We start from the raw sequence: 17,632 nt of genomic DNA on the forward strand, positions 1-17,632 counted from the left end.
GCTGACTATGGGCGAGAAGCGGGATACACCCCGGACAAGTCGCCAGGTCATCACAGGGCTGACACATAGAGACAAACAACCATTCACACTCACACCTACGGTCAATTTAGAGCCATCAATTAGCCTAACCTGCATGTCTTTGGACTGTGGGGGAAACCGGCGCACCCGGAGGAAACCCACGTGGACACGGGGAGAACATGCAAACTCCATACAGAAAGACCCTCGTCGGCTGCTGGGCTCGAACCCAGAACCTTCTTGCTGTGAGGTGACTGTGCTAACCACTTACACCATGGTGGTGTAAATTGAGTCCCCAATTTATAATAAATAGGTTGGACAGGATATGGAGTAGATGTAAAGAAAGTTGGTGAATTCAAGTACCTGGGGTCAACTGTGCAGGAAAATGGTGGCTGCGATAGTGAGGTGAGAAAGAGAGTGCAGGCAGGGTGGAGCAGTTGGAGAAGGATTTCGGGAGTGATAGGAAAGTCCCAGCAAAAGTGAAAGGTAAGATGTATAAGACGGTAGTGAGACCAGCTGTGATGTATGGATTGGAGGCCGTACCCTTAACAAAGAGACAGGAGGCAAAGTTGGAGGTGGCGGAGTTGAGGATGTTAAGGTTTGCGATGGGAGTGACGAGGTTGGACAGGATAAGGCACAAGCACATCAGAGGGACAGCACATGTGGAGAGCTTGGGAATTAAGCTAAGAGAGATGAGACTGAGATGGTATGGGTACATCCTGAGAAGAGATGCAGAGCATGTTGGAGGGAGAATGTTGAGGATGGAGCTGCCAGGCACACGAAAACAAGGAAGGCCAAAGAGGAGATACATGGATGTGGTGAGAGAGGACATGAAAGTGGTAGAGAAGGATGCGGAAGACAGGGAGCAATGGAGATGAAAGATCCGCTGTGGTGACCCCTAATCAGGAGCAGCCAAAAAAAGAAGAAGAAGAAATATAAGGACACAAATGCTGACCTCTTCTGCTTCTCAGACCTGCCTGGTCCATCCTGGTGCCCTATGTCTGGCTGGAGTCTCATCACATCACTCCTGTGGAGGACGGCCCTGTGCGGACAGTTGGGGATCACACTTGGAAAATGCTCTGGACACTTACAGTAATCTCTAAGTCCTTCCCGCACCTATGGCGCATTAGGCGGCACTGATCTCCGTTTCTGTAGCCTTCGGTTTCTCGCCTATATTACATAGCTACGGTTACAGTGGGGGGGCTAGTCCTCTGGTAACCGCGAGAGTTTGACTCCCCACTTGCATCTGTATTGCAGTGTGCCTTGCCAGATGGCAGTAGGTACCATTTTATGATGGTCTTTGGTATGACCCGACCATGAGTAGAACTCACGATCTCGCAATCAAGAGGCGGACACGCTAACCACTAGGCCACTCACCTACAATGACTTGACTTGCTAACTTTAGGACTGCAGTTGTCATGAACAGTTTTGCACTCAAGTTTCCATCAATGAAGAGTTACAACATCAGCGAAACTGACTTCATGTTAAAACTGTTATCACATTGTCTGTGATCACCCGAATGAGGATGGGTTCCCTTTTGAGTCTGGTTCCTCTCAAGGTTTTTTCCTCATGTCGTCTGAGGGAGTTTTTCCTTGCCACCGTCTCCACAGGCTTGCTCATTGGGGATAGATTAGGGATAAAATTAGCTCATGTTTAACGTCATTAACATTCTGTAAAGCTGCTTTGCGACAATGTCTATTATTAAAAGCGCTATAAAAATAAACTTGACTTAACTTGATTTGACAAATGTAACAGATGCATTCTATCTGCTCAGACATGTTCTTGATTTGTGATTTCATCAGAAGAAGAAACCTTTATTCGTCACATGCACACTTCAAGCACAGTGAAATTCATCCTCTGCATTTAACCCATCTGAAGCAGTGAACACACGCACACACTCAGAGCAGTGGGCAGCCACACCAGAGCACCCAGGGACCAGTCAGGGGTTCGGTACCTTGCTCAAGGGCACCTCAGCCCAAGGCCACCCCACGTCAACCTAACTGCATGTCTTTGGACTGTGGGGGAAACCAGAGCACCCGGAGGAAACCCACGCAGACACGGGGAGAACATGCAAACTCCACACAGAAAGACCTCGCCGGCCACTGGGTTCGAACCTGGAAGCTTCTTACTGCGAGGCGACCGTGCTAACCACTACACCATTAACAGCAGTATTTCAACTCTTATGGGTAAACACAGCATCTTCTCCTCCAAATGTGACAACTTCCAATTATGGATGAGACTGAACAATACTTGGCAACTGTTTTGCTCTCTGCTTTAAAAATCCAACTATCCTGAAACCCCTAGTGACCAGCCTATGCACATGACCCAGACTGCCAAATATCAGTACAAGAAGTTGGCATTTGTACCCCAAATCAGAAATTTGCTGTACAAGGGGTTGGTATTTCATAAGCTTTGTTAAATAAGTTTCTTCTAAATATGAATCGAAACAACAGCCTACTTCCAGAATCAACATTCATCTTACTCTCATCGATAATGACAATATCTGGCCTGGTAACATTTATATTGATAAACATATCTGCACTAGATAGGGAGAGCATGTGTGATTTAACAAAGCAATTTTTTTTATAAATTGAAACTGGATGTAGAAAAGTAGATGATAGATTTTTTTTGACATAATGTCCACAATCCTGTCATGTCTGGAGATATACAATATCTGTATCTTTGTTTATAGATAGAAAGAGATATCTCTCTATCAATAAACAAAGTCTCTCTCTCACACATACACATACATACACACATTCTGCCCCCCCACACAGTCTCTCTCTCTCTCTCTCTCTCTCTCTCACACACACACACACACACACACACAGTCGCTCTTTCTCTCTCTCTCACTCACACACACACACACACACACACACACACACACACACACACACACACACAGAGTCTCTCTCTGTCTCTCTCTCTCATACACACACACAGTCGCTCTTTCTCTCTCTCTCTCACACACACACAGACACACACACACAGTCTCTCTCTGTCTCTCTCTCTCTCACACACACACACACACACTCACACACAGTCGCTCATTCTCTCTCTCTCACACACACACAGACACACAGTCTCTCACACACACACACACACACACACACACTGTCTCTCTCTCTCTCTCGCACACACACACACACACACACACACACTCTGCCCCCCCCCCCCCCACTCGCGCGCACACACACACAGGCTCTCTCTCTCTCTCTCTCTCTCTCTCTCTCTCTCTCTCACACACACACACACACACACACACACACAGTCTCTCTCTGTCACACACACACAGTCTCTCTCTCTCTCATACACACACACACACACAGTCTGTCTCTCTCTCTCACACACTCACACACGGGATGGTGAGTGTGTGTGTGTGTGTGTCTCACACATCTATCCATCTATCTATAAACAAAATTTCTCTCATAAATGCACACACACTATCTATCTATCTATCTATCTATCTATCTATCTATCTATCTATCTATCTATCTATCTATCTATCTATCTATCTATCACACACTTAAACACGTTATCAACTTTAAAAAAAATAAAGTAAATGACAGTGAATATTTGAACAAAAACAGTTTATTTTTTAACAGTTTTCTGAATAATTTAAAAAAATGTTTCATATTTGGGAGCTGTATGCAGGAGTGTGGTGACATGGGTGTAACACATTGGCAGCTCCCACCCTTAAAATAAACTTTGCCACCCCATTTCCCACCCCAAATCAAATCTTCGATCAGATTGAAAGATTTATCTGTTACTTAATAAGTCATGGTGCAGGTGATATAATGTGGACCAAATCAGAAATTTTCTTTTGTGAAAACAAACATCTCATCATCTCTAGCCTCTTTATCCTGTTCTACAGGGTCGCAGGCAAGCTGGAGCCTATCCCAGCTGACTACGGGCGAAAGGCGGGGTACACCCTGGACAAGTCGCCAGGTCATCACAGGGCCGACACATAGACACAGACAAACATTCACACTCACAGTCAATTTAGAGTCGCCAGTTAACCTAACCTGCATGTCTTTGGGGGAAACCGGAGCACCCGGAGGAAACCCACGCGGACAACATGCAAACTCCACACAGAAAGGCCTTCGCCGGCCACGGGGCTCAAACCCAGAACCTTCTTGCTGTGAGACGACAGCGCTAACCACTACACCACCATGCTCCCCGAAAACAAACATGTCCTGTATATAATAAGGTGATGACGTGTGTAGTGTGTGCTTTAGAAATGATGTAAGTGATATCATCATTCATCAACTAACCAGCGAGTATTGTGAAAAGTTCTTTATTTTGGTAAAGTAGTTGATAAACCTCGGGACAGATCCAGTAAAGTGGAAAGGAAGAATAAGCATAGAAATAATGGATGCTGTTAAAAAATATGCGCTAATGGAAAGCAATGTTGGTACCATGTCTGAATGTAGTGGTCAGGTTTCCCCACAAATTCAAATGCATGCAGATTCAGAAGAGTCTGACGGATGCCATATAAACCATAAACCCAATCAGAGATGCTCTCATCCAGTGACTGTGGAAATATTCTCATCATCATTACTTTACATGATATTTACATTTTAAAAGGGCTAAGCATGCAAACCAGGGAGTGAAGGTTTCCAATACAGCTGACGCCAGATCTATTTTACTACAGAACCACAATGGCGCTGACCGGGTCGCCCTTGCTGGACCATGATGGATTGCATTCTACAGCTCTTCGACTACGACACATGCACTAAGTATAGCATGCAAACTGATGTCAGTATAACATATATTCTAGACGTATGAGCATAACGTACACCTTAATAACTTATTGTTTATAATTAATACTCTCATGTAATTTCTCTCTTAGACATATTCAAAATATCATGGTAAACTTGAAGCTTCATGAATAAAATATATAGAGGATATTATATACATGGTTTATGTATCTTCAAGTGGTGAACATATTCACGAGTGAGTGAAGCGAACGAGTGAAAATATTTTTCAACACGAGAAGAAAAACTTCATATCTTCGTGCCACCGTTTAATGTTCTTCATTTTATATGGACACATCCACACACAAAATAATACACAAGTTAATCAAAAGAATTTTAATTTTGAACCAGTTCGCCATTTTGACAACGCACATCTAGTCAGCGGAAAAACACTGGGAGTGACATCTCATCTCATCTCATTATCTCTAGCCGCTTTATCCTGTTCTACAGGGTCGCAGGCAAGCTGGAGCCTATCCCAGCTGACTACGGGTGAAAGGCAGGGTACACCCTGGACAAGTCGCCAGGTCATCACAGGGCTGACACATAGACACAGACAACCATTCACACTCACATTCACACCTACGGTCAATTTAGAGTCACCAGTTAACCTAACCTGCATGTCTTTGGACTGTGGGGGAAACCGGAGCACCCGGAGGAAACCCACGCGGACACGGGGAGAACATGCAAACTCCACACAGAAAGGCCCTCGCCGGCCACAGGGCTCGAACCCGGACCTTCTTGCTGTGAGGCGACAGCGCTAACCACTACACCACCGTGCCGCCCTGGGAGTGACATCATTAGAGTGAAATATCGGGAAATAGCTCATTCAGATCCGCGATGTATTTCGTATGAAAAATGTGAGTTTTTCAACATGAGAAGATAAACTTCATATCTTCAAGACACATTCACATAAAAAAGTCCCCACATTTATCAAAACAATTCATCGATTTCCTCACGAGTGACATGTAGAGATTTATGTCACAGTTTTGGTTTTCCATGTCCCAGATGTAGCTCATATGAAAAATATGAGTGATGTATTTCCCAGTAGAACGCTCATGTCTATATAATATCATAAAATAGCCTCAACTATGGTCAATATACCTTTCTGATTTGTTTCTGTTTTCTCTGAATTTTGGGAAGAGCACATTTGGTAATTATACAGCCAGAGAATGGGTGCTCTTAAAAAAAAACAATAGTTCTCAACGATACATATTCATTGCACGTCATTATGCATAACTGCTTATCCTGTGCAGGGTCGCAGGCAAGCTGGAGCCTATCCCAGCTGACTATGGGCGAAAGGCGGGGTACACCCTGGACAAGTCACCAGGTCATCACAGGGCTGATACATAGAGGCAAACAACCATTCACACCTACACTCAATTTAGAGCCACCAATTAGCCTAACCTGCATATCTTTGGACTGTGGGGGAAACCGGAGCACCCGGAGGAAACCCATACAGACACGGGGAGAACATGCAAACGCCACACAGAAAGGCCCCTGTCAGCCGTTGAGCTTGAACCCAGAACCTTCTTGCTGTGAGGCGACAGTGCTAACCACTACACCACTGTGCTGCCACATCATGATGTATTTCTATTAATAATAAAAATTTAAAAAACAGTAGTGTTTGTGACTGCACTCTATGGCCACTTTTGTAAGAACAGCAGAACACTTGCACATTCATGCAATTATCCAGTCAGCCAATCATGTGGCAGTAGCTCAGTGCATAACATCATGCTGATACAGATCAACAGCTTCAGTTAATGTTTACATCAAACCTTAACTGAAAATTAGTCCTGGGTCTGACTTTAAACTGCAACCGGTGCTGAATCTCAGGTCTGGGAAGACTTGAGTATTTGGGAAAGTGGAGTTATCCCTTAATCACCATTGCTCCCAGGTCCACTCTGACCCCGAGTGGTAGCACCTGCCTGGGTTCCAGCTATGGGTTAAATAGTACATCACCAATAAGGGTGCTTTTTGGTGCAATGTGGCAGATGAACCCAACAGGGTCAATGGCACACCACCAGATGGCATGCAGAAGAGACACTTAAATGGCCAATGAATGGCATCACCCGGCAAGTTCATTGTCACTGCAGGGCAACTTCCATACCCATCATGTCTGTGACACTTTTGTGCACCACTTGGCATTAGGTCTGGAGGTCCAGAGAGACAACAGGATGGGGGCACAACATTGTTTGTCTTACCTTACTGTGCAAGGCACTTCATTAGGAGAAGAGCTCTGGTGCGGGCCTCGCGGCCCATCTCAGTTTCTGCACATCTTAATGATCATTGCTAGCGATGGACAGCCAACAACGACATCAAACCTCAGAATGGGTAGATGTAAGCTCATCTCGTGGAAACGCCTTGTAGTTGAGTGAGGTCAAAGGAGGATGGGTTTGAACTGACAAGAAGGCAACAGTAACTCAAATAACCACTCTTTACAACTGTGGTGAGCTGAAAAGCATCAAAGAAGCCACAACACAATGAAGCTTGAGGAGGATGGGCTGCAAGAGTTGAAGACCACAATGAGTTCCACTCCTGTCAGCCAACAACAGGAATATAAGGCACGCAGACTCACCAAAACTGGATTGTTAAAGATGTTAAAGACACCACCTCTTTTTTCCAGTTTTACTTTTCCAGTTTTCAGTGACAATGTGTGAATGAGTGAATAAGCAGCTGCATAGTGAGTGCATATATAATGTAATAAATTATTTGTACGCTACCACTCAAAAGTTTGGACGCATTACATTAAATATCTTCATTAAAGGTATTGCATTTCATTAAAAGACAGTTTGATAAAGGACTGTGGTTGAAATACTGTATGTTTTGTAGGCAAATGTAAATAATGGAGTGGTACGGCTACAAGGAATAGAGGTGGTCAAAGCAGATGAGTTCAAATATCTGGGGTCAACTGTATAAAGTAATGGTGAGTACAGAAGAGGAGTGAAGAAGAGCATGCAAGCAGGTTGGATTGGATGGAGAAGAGTGTCAGGAGTGATTTGTGACAGAAGGTTGCTAGCAAGAGTGAAAGGGAAAGTGTACAACCAGCAATGTTGTATGGTTTGGAGACAGTGGAACTGACAAAAAGACAGGAGGCTGAACTGGAGGTAGCAGAGCCGAAGATGTTGAGATTCTCATTGGGAGTGACAAAGTTGGACAAAATTAGAAATGAGAATATTTGAGGGACAGGACATGTAGGACATCTTGGAGACAAAGTGAGAGAGGCGAGATTGAGATGGTTTGGACACGTACAAAGGAGAGATCCAGGATATACTGGGAAAAGAATGCTGGAGATGAGTTGCCAGGTAGAAGGTTAAAGACGAAGACCAAAGATGAGATTTATGGATGTGGTGAAGGAGGACATGAGGATGGTTGGAGCTACAGAAAAAGATACGGAGGACAGGAGGAGATGGAGGGACGTGGAGGGAGATGGAAGATTTTTCTTCCCCAATCAAGTAGTTCTCATCTAGAACTATTTAGGTCTTTTTGGTAGGTGGTACACCATTGAAGGTGGTGCAGTGGTTAGCATTGTTGCCTCAAAGCAAGAAAGTCCTGGGTTCAAACCTTGAGTCAACAAGGGCCTTTTTGTGCAGAGTTTGCATTCTCCCCTTGTGCCTCTGTGGGTTTCTGCAGGTGCTCTGGTTTCCTCCCACAGTCCGAAGACATGTAGATTAAATCAACTGGCTACTCTAAATTAGGTGTGAATGGTTGTTCATGTTTGTATTAACCCTGTGATTGGAGACCTACCACTCCTCTCACCCAAAGTCAGCTGGGATTGGCTCAGGCTTCTCCTGCAACCCTGATGGATAAGTAGCATAGATAATGGATGGATGGTAACTTTGAGAAAAGTCTGGTCTCTGTTTCACATCCAATTTGTTTCAGAAAAAATTATCAAGAATTGTGCAAATTCATGAGCTGCAGTGGCCTTTTCATGCTATACAATGGATTTAGTGCTATAGCTATCAGTGTGTGTTTTAAGACACCAGACTGTGTGGAAATTAAGGAATGAGGGCCCCTGGCCCTACCTAGGATATATACTTCAATATCCTGGAGTATTTCAATTACTTCAATATACTTCAATTGTACTTCAATTTTAAACAAAGCCATACATGTCAACCTATACGGAATGTCCGTATTTTATACAGATTTGATTCAATAAACGTAGTATACGGGCGTACAAATAAAGTTATACGGATTCTTTTAAAAAAACTTCAATATTTATTTAGAGCTATAATCAATTCCCACGATGATAAAAGAGCGCATAACATTTACAAATGTACTGTACACCACAGAAAGCACAAACAGCCAATAAAGAGTCTTATGAAATTGCGCGTTATCTTGTGGTAGTGAGACTTCATTCCACTTCTGATCATGCGCACACCGCATTGCGAGAATCCCGCCAACCGGGAAGTAACATTTTGTCTGAAACGCGTATTTCCACCTGAGCGACTTTCACTAGCGACTGAAAAGATTCTGAATGGGCACTCTGGCAAGATCAACACAGCTAGACACTTGCTGTGACATGCAGCCTCGTGAGGTATTGGTGTGGAGTGCTAAAAAAGCTGTCATGGAGTACAATTCAGAACATTAGAGTGACACTTTGTGTTTTTGTCAAACATTGGAGCTTTGTATTCATTCTGAAGGTTTATTGTTATTAATATTGAATAAAAAGTAACTTGGATATATCATCGTTAATTATCATTCAAATTTTAGGTAAATTATTTTAATTTGCATCTTATACGGATTTTATAAGGGAAATACGGATTTTGGAGGTTGGTTATACAGGTTTGATTGACCAAAGGTTGACATGTATGCAAAGCCTTGTATAAAAGAAACATCTATTTTGCCTCCCTAGAACTCATGAACTTCATCTGATTTCAAAAAGCTCGTTGAAGTAAGTTTTTGCTAATTTGCTTACATTAAATGGCTGTATTTTACTAAGTTTGCCTGTTTTACTTGTTAATGTCAGGGTAGAATAACATTCTATAGTAGCAACATAACTGGCGAGGCAGCAAGTCAAATTCTAGTGAATGGTAAATAATATAGATACAGTGTTTTTCAAAAGTATTCATCCCCCATTGGTGTTGGTCCTGTTTTGTTGCATTACAAACTGGAATTAAAATGGATTTTTTTTGGGGGGGGGGGGGGGGGGTAGCACCATTTGATTTACACAACATGCCTACAACTTTAAAGGTGAAAATTGTTGTTTTTTGTGACACAAACAATAATTAAGATGAAAAAAAAAACAGAAATATGGAGTGTGCATAAGTATTCACCCCCTTTCATATGAAACCCCTAAATAAGAACTGGTCCAACCAATTCACTTTATAAGTCACATAATTAGTTGATTAAGATCCACCTGTGTGCAATCAAAGTGTCACATGATCTGTCACATGATGTCTATATAAATCAACCCGTTGTGGAAGGACCTTGACTCTGCTACACTATTAAGCAATCAACATGAAAACCTCCAAACAGGTCAGAGACAAAGCTGTGGAGAAGTATAGGTCAGGGTTGGGTTATAAAAAATATCACAAACTTTGAATATCCCACGGAGCTCCATTAAATCCATTATAGCAAAATGGAAAAAATATATCACCACTACAAACCTGACAAGAGAAGGCCGCTCACCGAAACTCACAGACCAGGAAAGGAGGGCATTAATCAGAGATGCAACAAAAACACCAAAGATAACACTGAAGGAACTGCAAACATCCACAGCAGAGATGGGAATATCTGTCCATAGGACCACTTTAAATCATACACAGAGTGGGGCTTTATGGAAGAGTGGCCAGAAAAAAAGACATTGCTTAAGGAAACACATTTGGAGTTTGCCCAACTGCATGTGACAGACTCCCCAAACACATGGAAGAAGATTCTCTGGTCAAATGAGACTAAAATTGATCTTTATGGTCATCATGGGAAACGCCATGTGTGGCGCCACTATTGAATGTTTTCAGGCAAAATGCTGTAGTTGCTTTAACAGAAAATCATCTTCTAACAGTTTTAGATAAGTATTAGAAGTTACTTTTCACATGAAAACATGACAATAACTTCATTAACTTCAAAGTAATTTCATCAGTTAAAAACATTCACTTTTTTTCTTTTTGAGTGCATAAAAAAGTTGTGGGGCGGCACGGTGGTGTAGTGGTTACCGCTGTCACCTCACAGCAAGAAGGTCTGGGTTCGAGCCCCGTGGCCGGCGAGGGCCTTTCTGTGCGGAGTTTGCATGTTCTCCCCGTGTCCGCGTGGGTTTCCTCCGGGTGCTCTGGTTTCCCCCACAGTCCAAAGACATGCAGGTTAGGTTAACTGGTGACTCTAAATTGACCGTAGGTGTGAATGTGAGTGTGAATGGTTGTCTGTGTCTATCTGTCAGCCCTGTGATGACCTGGCGACTTGTCCAGGGTGTACCCCGCCTTTCGCCCGTAGTCAGCTGGGATAGGCTCCAGCTTGCCTGTGACCCTGTAGAACAGGATAAAGCGGCTAGAGATAATGAGATAAGAAAAAAGTTGTTACTTTTGAATTTTCACTTGAGTACGTTTTTTTTTTGGCTGGAGTACTGATACATTATCAATACTGTCATTAAGTCTAAAGCCAGTATCTCACTGGGCTGCGACAGCCTGCGACTAGTTGGAGACACAACAATTGCGATAAAATATGCAAATTCAGTTCTCGCACTTCAGCCAGTAGCTCACTTCACGGAAACTGACTTGAGAAGGGTTTGTGATGGCTTTGCGACACCAGCGACACATTTGCGGCTATTTTAAGAGAAATTTTGTCGCACAAATTTTTTGAACATGTTCAAAATTTCAGCGACGAAGGAGCGACACTTTGCGACTCATGTGAGGAAATTGAGAAGCCCCGTGAATGTTTCAAGACACTTTTGAAACTCTCTCGCAAATGATGTTCGCAATTTGTTGCAAGCTGTCGCAGCCCAGTGAGATACTGGCTTAATATAAGAAGAGCAACTTTATTCATCACACACACTTAAGTGAAATTTAACCCATCTGAAGCAGTGAACACACACAGCAGTGGGCAGCTATGCCACAGCGCCTGGAGAGCAGTTTGGGGTTCAGTGCCTTGCTCAAGGGCACTTCATCCATCCCATGTTAACCTAACTGCATATCTTTTTGAGCTATGGGGGAAACCCACGCAGACACAGGGAGAACATGCAAACTCCACTGGGCTCGAACCCAGAACCTTCTTGCTATGAGGCAACAGTACTAACCACTATACCACTGTGCCACCCGTATGATGAGTAAAATAGGTCAACAAGACAACAGGAGCTGAAGCAGGATGACCTTCCACATAAAGTGCACAAAGCTGAGCAAACCAGTTTTGCAAATTACGCATCATCAGCATATGAATGAAGCTGTATTGTTACATCCAGTGACGTAGTTACTTTAGTCTGTGTATGTGTTTCTGCTGTGGTTCAGTTTTTCTCTTTCACCCTCTTATTGACCAATAGCTCACATAAGCCTCATTAATTCTGTGAGCAGTGATTAGCTTGGGGAGTTAGTGGAGCTTTGTTTTATTTTTGTCTTTCTTTAGTAGTTTGTTGAACTTTCTATTGAATTATTGTTTTTTGGTTTTGGTCATAACTAGCCCTGATGTTTTGTGCTTACTTTTTTTTTTTTGTATTTTGGTCATGCAAATCATGTAGATACCTACACAATAAATATATAAAGTATGCATTAATGTGATATTGAATATTGGTATCAGACTAATACTGACCTGAAATTTTGGATCATTATCACCCTGGATTTGACTTCTTTTTCAGTCCAAGCCACTGACGTGTTTTTATAAGTGTTTCTTGTTGACTCACACAACTCAGATCTTGCATATAAACACAATTTCGTATAACATGGCGACATAAGCTTGCAGATTTCAGTGTTGCATTAATATTGCCTGTCAGCTGACACACCCAGTTCTGATATCAGTATTGTATCAAAAAGACAACAAAGGGATCATTGCATGCTTAGTAACACACATGTAATATGTAATGTATTGGGAATTTTATGTTTGACCGAACCACACCACTAGGTGGTGCTCTCCTATTCCCTATGTGTTGAGTTGTACTTCGTAAAATAAACCAGTGTGGAAATATAGCAACCAAGTGTGCAGACGTGTTATTTAGAACTCCAATATCAATGTTAGTGTAAAGTGATTTAGGCAAGACTGATATCTTGGCGATATATAACAAATTGGCGACGAGTAAGGCGACCCACTGATGCTGTCGGATGACGACGAGAGTGAGGAATTTGAGGCCCCGAACGAAGTTCCACAAAAACCAACGAATGCGAGAATAATGACTACACTTCTGGGACACATCGATGCCTATGACGAATCGTCGGAGCAATGGTTGACCTATGTCGAAAGGTTTGAACATTTTGTCGAGGCCAACGAGGTCCCTGACGCAAAACGAGTGGCTGTATTCTTAAGTGTTATAGGGGCTACCACTTATGGCCTGCTGCGTAGCTTGCTGGCTCCAGATAAACCAGGGAGTAAAACGTACAAAGACCTGGTGGACACTCTGAACGCTCATTTCTCTCCTAAGCCCATTATCATTGCGGAGAGATTCCGTTTTCACAAACGAAATCAGGATGAGGGGGAGAGCGTAGCACAGTATGTGGCCATTTTGAAGAAGTTGTCGGAGCATTGTGATTTTGGCGCACATTTGCAAGATGCCCTGCGCGATAGACTCATTTGTGGACTTAACAATGAAGCTATTCAAAGGAAACTATTAACGGAGGAAGCATTGACTTTTCAACGAGCGGTAGATACGGCATTGTCAATGGAAGCCGTAGCGAGGGAATCACAACACTTAAAAAGCTCTTTGAAAGTGCATGCCGTTTCTTTACCACAGGGGGGCGACAAATGCTTTCGATGTGGCAAGGCTAATCATAATGAACGTGACTGTTATTTTAAAGAACAGAAATGCAACAATTGCAACAAGAAGGGCCACATAGCTCGTGTTTGTAGAAGCAAAAAGAGTGAACAAAAGCACACAAGACCAAAGCAGGACATTAAAGGTAAACAAAAGAAATACCATGATGCAGCTAAAGGAAAAGTCCATAACGTTGTGGCCAGTTCATCGGATAGCGAGAAGGAGTCTGTATTAGATTCAGACGACTCTGATTTGACTCTGCATATGGTGTCAACAGTGATTTGTGACACAGAGCCAGTGAAGGCAGTTAAAAGAGAAAATGCAGCATCATCAATGATAATGATTAAGCCAAAGATTGAAGGACAGTCAATTGATATGGAACTTGACACTGGGGCCGCAGTATCCTTGATTTCAAGTGAGTTATATCAAGACAAATTTGCCCACATGCATTTACGCAAAACACACATTGTTCTGAAAACATACACGGGAGAGTTACTTCAGCCAGAGGGAATGTTAAAAGTATGGGTGAAGTTGAACAAACAGAAGGCTAGATTGCCTTTATATGTCGTGAAAGGGAAGTCACCTCCACTGTTTGGCCGTGAATGGCTGAGGAACATTAAAATTGACTGGCGTGAAATTAAGACAGTGAGAACTGGGGGCAAGGAAAGGGAAACTCTTGAAAGTGTCCTAAACCGCCACATAGAGGTGTTCAGCAAAGAATTGGGAACACTGAAGGGGTTTGAAGCATCACTGACCCTGAAGCCCGATCAGAAGCCGAAGTTCTGTCAAGCACGTGTGGTGCCGTATGCCTTAAGACCGAAAGTGGAAGCTGAAATAGAACGGCTATTCCAGCAAGGAGTGATCTCCCCAGTTCAATTCAGTGATTGGGCAACCCCCATTGTACCAGTAATTAAGAAGAATGGTAGCGTGAGAATATGTGGAGACTTTAAAGTTACTGTAAACCCAGCCTTGTGTGCTGAACACTATCCAATACCTTGTATTGAGGATCTTTTTGCATCATTGTCTGGTGGACATCGTTTCAGCAAACTGGACCTTTCACAGGCATATCTCCAGGTACCAGTTAAGACTGACTCAAGAAAATACCTCACAATTACCACCCACAAGGGCATGTTTCGCTACAACCGTTTTACCATTTGGGATTACATCCGCTCCCTCCATTTTTCAGAGAATAATGGATCAAGTGCTACAAGGCCTTCTGAATGTCCACTGTTTTCTCGATGACATCCTTGTCACGGGCCGGGATGATGCACACCATCTGAGAAATCTCGAAGCAGTACTAAGTCGTCTCGAAGAATTTGGGCTCCGAGCCCAGAAAGAGAAATGTGAGTTTTTCAGGAGCTCACTTGAATACCTAGGTCACATAATTGACTCAGCGGGACTTCATAAGTCTCCTGATAAGATCCAAGCTATAGTGGATGCCCCTGCGCCAACCGACGTGAGTCAATTACGCTCCTTCCTAGGACTCATTAACTACTATGCACACTTTGTTCCAAACCTCTCATCGCTTCTCCACCCACTAAATGCGTTGCTACATAAGGGAGTTAAGTGGGAATGGTCAAAGACATGTGATGAGGCTTTCCAAAAGGCAAAAGAGCAGTTATCCAGTAAAAGTGTCCTGACGCATTACGATCCAAGGTTTCCAGTTATACTCGCCTGTGATGCCTCACCCTATGGCGTTGGAGCGGTCATCTCCCATCGTTTGCCAAATGGTGAAGAGCGACCCATAGCCTTTGCTTCTCGGACGCTTAGCAAAGCAGAGCAGAATTATGCTCAGATTGAGCGAGAAGCACTAGGAATCATATTTGGGGTTAGACGTTTCCATTCATATCTTTATGGCTGTAATTTTACTCTGCTTATGGATCACCGTCCTCTGACAACCATATTAAGTCCCAGCAAAGCAACCCCGTCTATGGCTGCAGCAAGACTACAGCGATGGGCACTCATATTGGCAGCACATGACTATACAATCAAATACAGACGTGCCACTGACCATGGTAACGCAGATGGTCTTTCACGTCTGCCCTTACCTGTGCAGCATAAAGAGAAACAAGGGACAGTTAACACTTTTCTGATTAACCACATTGTGAGTCTCCCAATTCAGTGTAAGGATGTTAAAAGAGAAACCAGATCTGACACCACCCTCTCACAGGTCATGGAGATGGTGTCAACTGGTCGCTTTCCATCGGCCAAAGATGCCGATGGTAGCCTAGTACCATATATCACACGAAAGGATGAACTCTCAGTACTTCAAGGCTGTTTAATGTGGGGAAATCGTGTAATCGTTCCACCCAGATTACGTCAGCATGTCATGGACGAACTCCATGTGGGACACCCAGGCGTGATCAAGATGAAAGCAATGGCAAGAAGCTATGTGTGGTGGCCGGGCCTGGATGCACAGGTCGAGGAGAAGTGCAAATCTTGCGCCTCTTGTCAACGATGTCAAAAGAGCCCTGCCCTCGCACCGCTACACCCATGGCCCTGGCCAACAGCTCCGTGGCAGCGAATTCATGTTGATTTCGCCGGACCTTTTGAAGGGCTCATGTTTTTCGTCATCGTTGACGCGCATTCCAAGTGGCCCGAAGTCTTTTTGATGGACGCCACAACATCTGCAAAAACAATTGAAGTCCTAAGAGGTCTTTTCAGTCATTATGGAATACCAGAGGTCTTAGTCAGTGACAATGGGCCTCAGTTCACATCTGAGGAGTTTGCCAACTTCTTAACATCCAATGGCATTAAGCATAAACGGTCAGCTCCTTTTCACCCTGCAACCAACGGCCTGGCAGAGCGCTTTGTATAGACATTTAAACATTCCCTAAAGAAATCCAAGGGAACGGATTCTGTCCAGCGGCGACTTGATGCCTTCCTACTGCAATACAGAAATACCCCCCATGCCACTACACAAGAGTCTCCAGCTATGCTGTTTTTCCATCGCAAACTGCGCACCTGTCTGGATCTACTGAAACCTAATGTGGCGGCAGTGGTGGATCAAACAAGAGGCCCAGCAACACTACAGAGACACACATGCTAAAGCCAGAGCATTCAGTGTGGGTGATCCAGTCCTCGTTCGGGACTACCGGAAGGGGGAGGAAAAGTGGACGACAGGAACAGTGACATCGCAAGGTGGGCCAAGGTCGTACCAGGTTGAGGTTGGACCAAAACAGCAGTGGAGTCGGCATGCAGATCAGATGATGGCCTGTCACCCCAGCATCGTACAGTCTGCAGCGGATATCCAACCAGCACCCACCTCAGTCTGTCCGACAGTGGTGACAGACCCAGGTGATACACCAGGGACACCCAGCCCGGTCAAGGTAACATGCTCACCACCGCCAGGTCAGTTAGACGTCACACACACTGACACCACAACCCCACACAAGACATTGGACAGATATCCAAGACGGATATGTAAGCCACCAGACAGACTGAACCTTTAAACAGCTGGTGAATGATTTGTTGAATTGTTTAGTAAGAGAGTGTTGTCGCAGAAAAGGGCACAATAATCCCTCGACACACTCAAGGTGATGAGGCAGTCTACCCTCAGCCTTAGTTAGGATATTGTATAAAAAAAAAAAATGGTTGGATACTTGAACTGTTCTGTTGTTGCAGAGTTTGGAAGTTAGTATTCGTGGGAAGTAGTTTTGTTACCCTACTACCCAGAAATTCATTCACTGCTTTTGAATAATAGCAGGTAGCTTAATAAGAGGGGAGGAGTTGTAATGTATTGGGAATTTTATGTTTGACCGAACCACACCACTAGGTGGTGCTCTCCTATTCCCTATGTGTTGAGTTGTACTTTGTAAAATAAACCAGTGTGGAAATATAGCAACCAAGTGTGCAGACGTGTTATTTAGAACTCCAATATCAATGTTAGTGTAAAGTGATTTAGGCAAGACTGATATCTTGGCGATATATAACATAATAAATATATGTTCTTCGAAGGAAGGTACTAAACCCTTTA

General features: G+C 43.6%; 1 pseudogene; it reads left to right on the plus strand.

Moving 5' to 3' along the window:
- The first annotated feature begins 14,166 nt into the window (after positions 1 to 14,166).
- On the plus strand, positions 14,167 to 16,705 carry LOC132889929 (uncharacterized protein K02A2.6-like; annotated as a pseudogene).
- The last annotated feature ends 927 nt before the right edge of the window (positions 16,706 to 17,632 follow it).

The sequence above is a fragment of the Neoarius graeffei genome, chromosome 8, assembly GCF_027579695.1.
Source record: "Neoarius graeffei isolate fNeoGra1 chromosome 8, fNeoGra1.pri, whole genome shotgun sequence".
Classification (NCBI taxonomy): domain Eukaryota; kingdom Metazoa; phylum Chordata; class Actinopteri; order Siluriformes; family Ariidae; genus Neoarius; species Neoarius graeffei.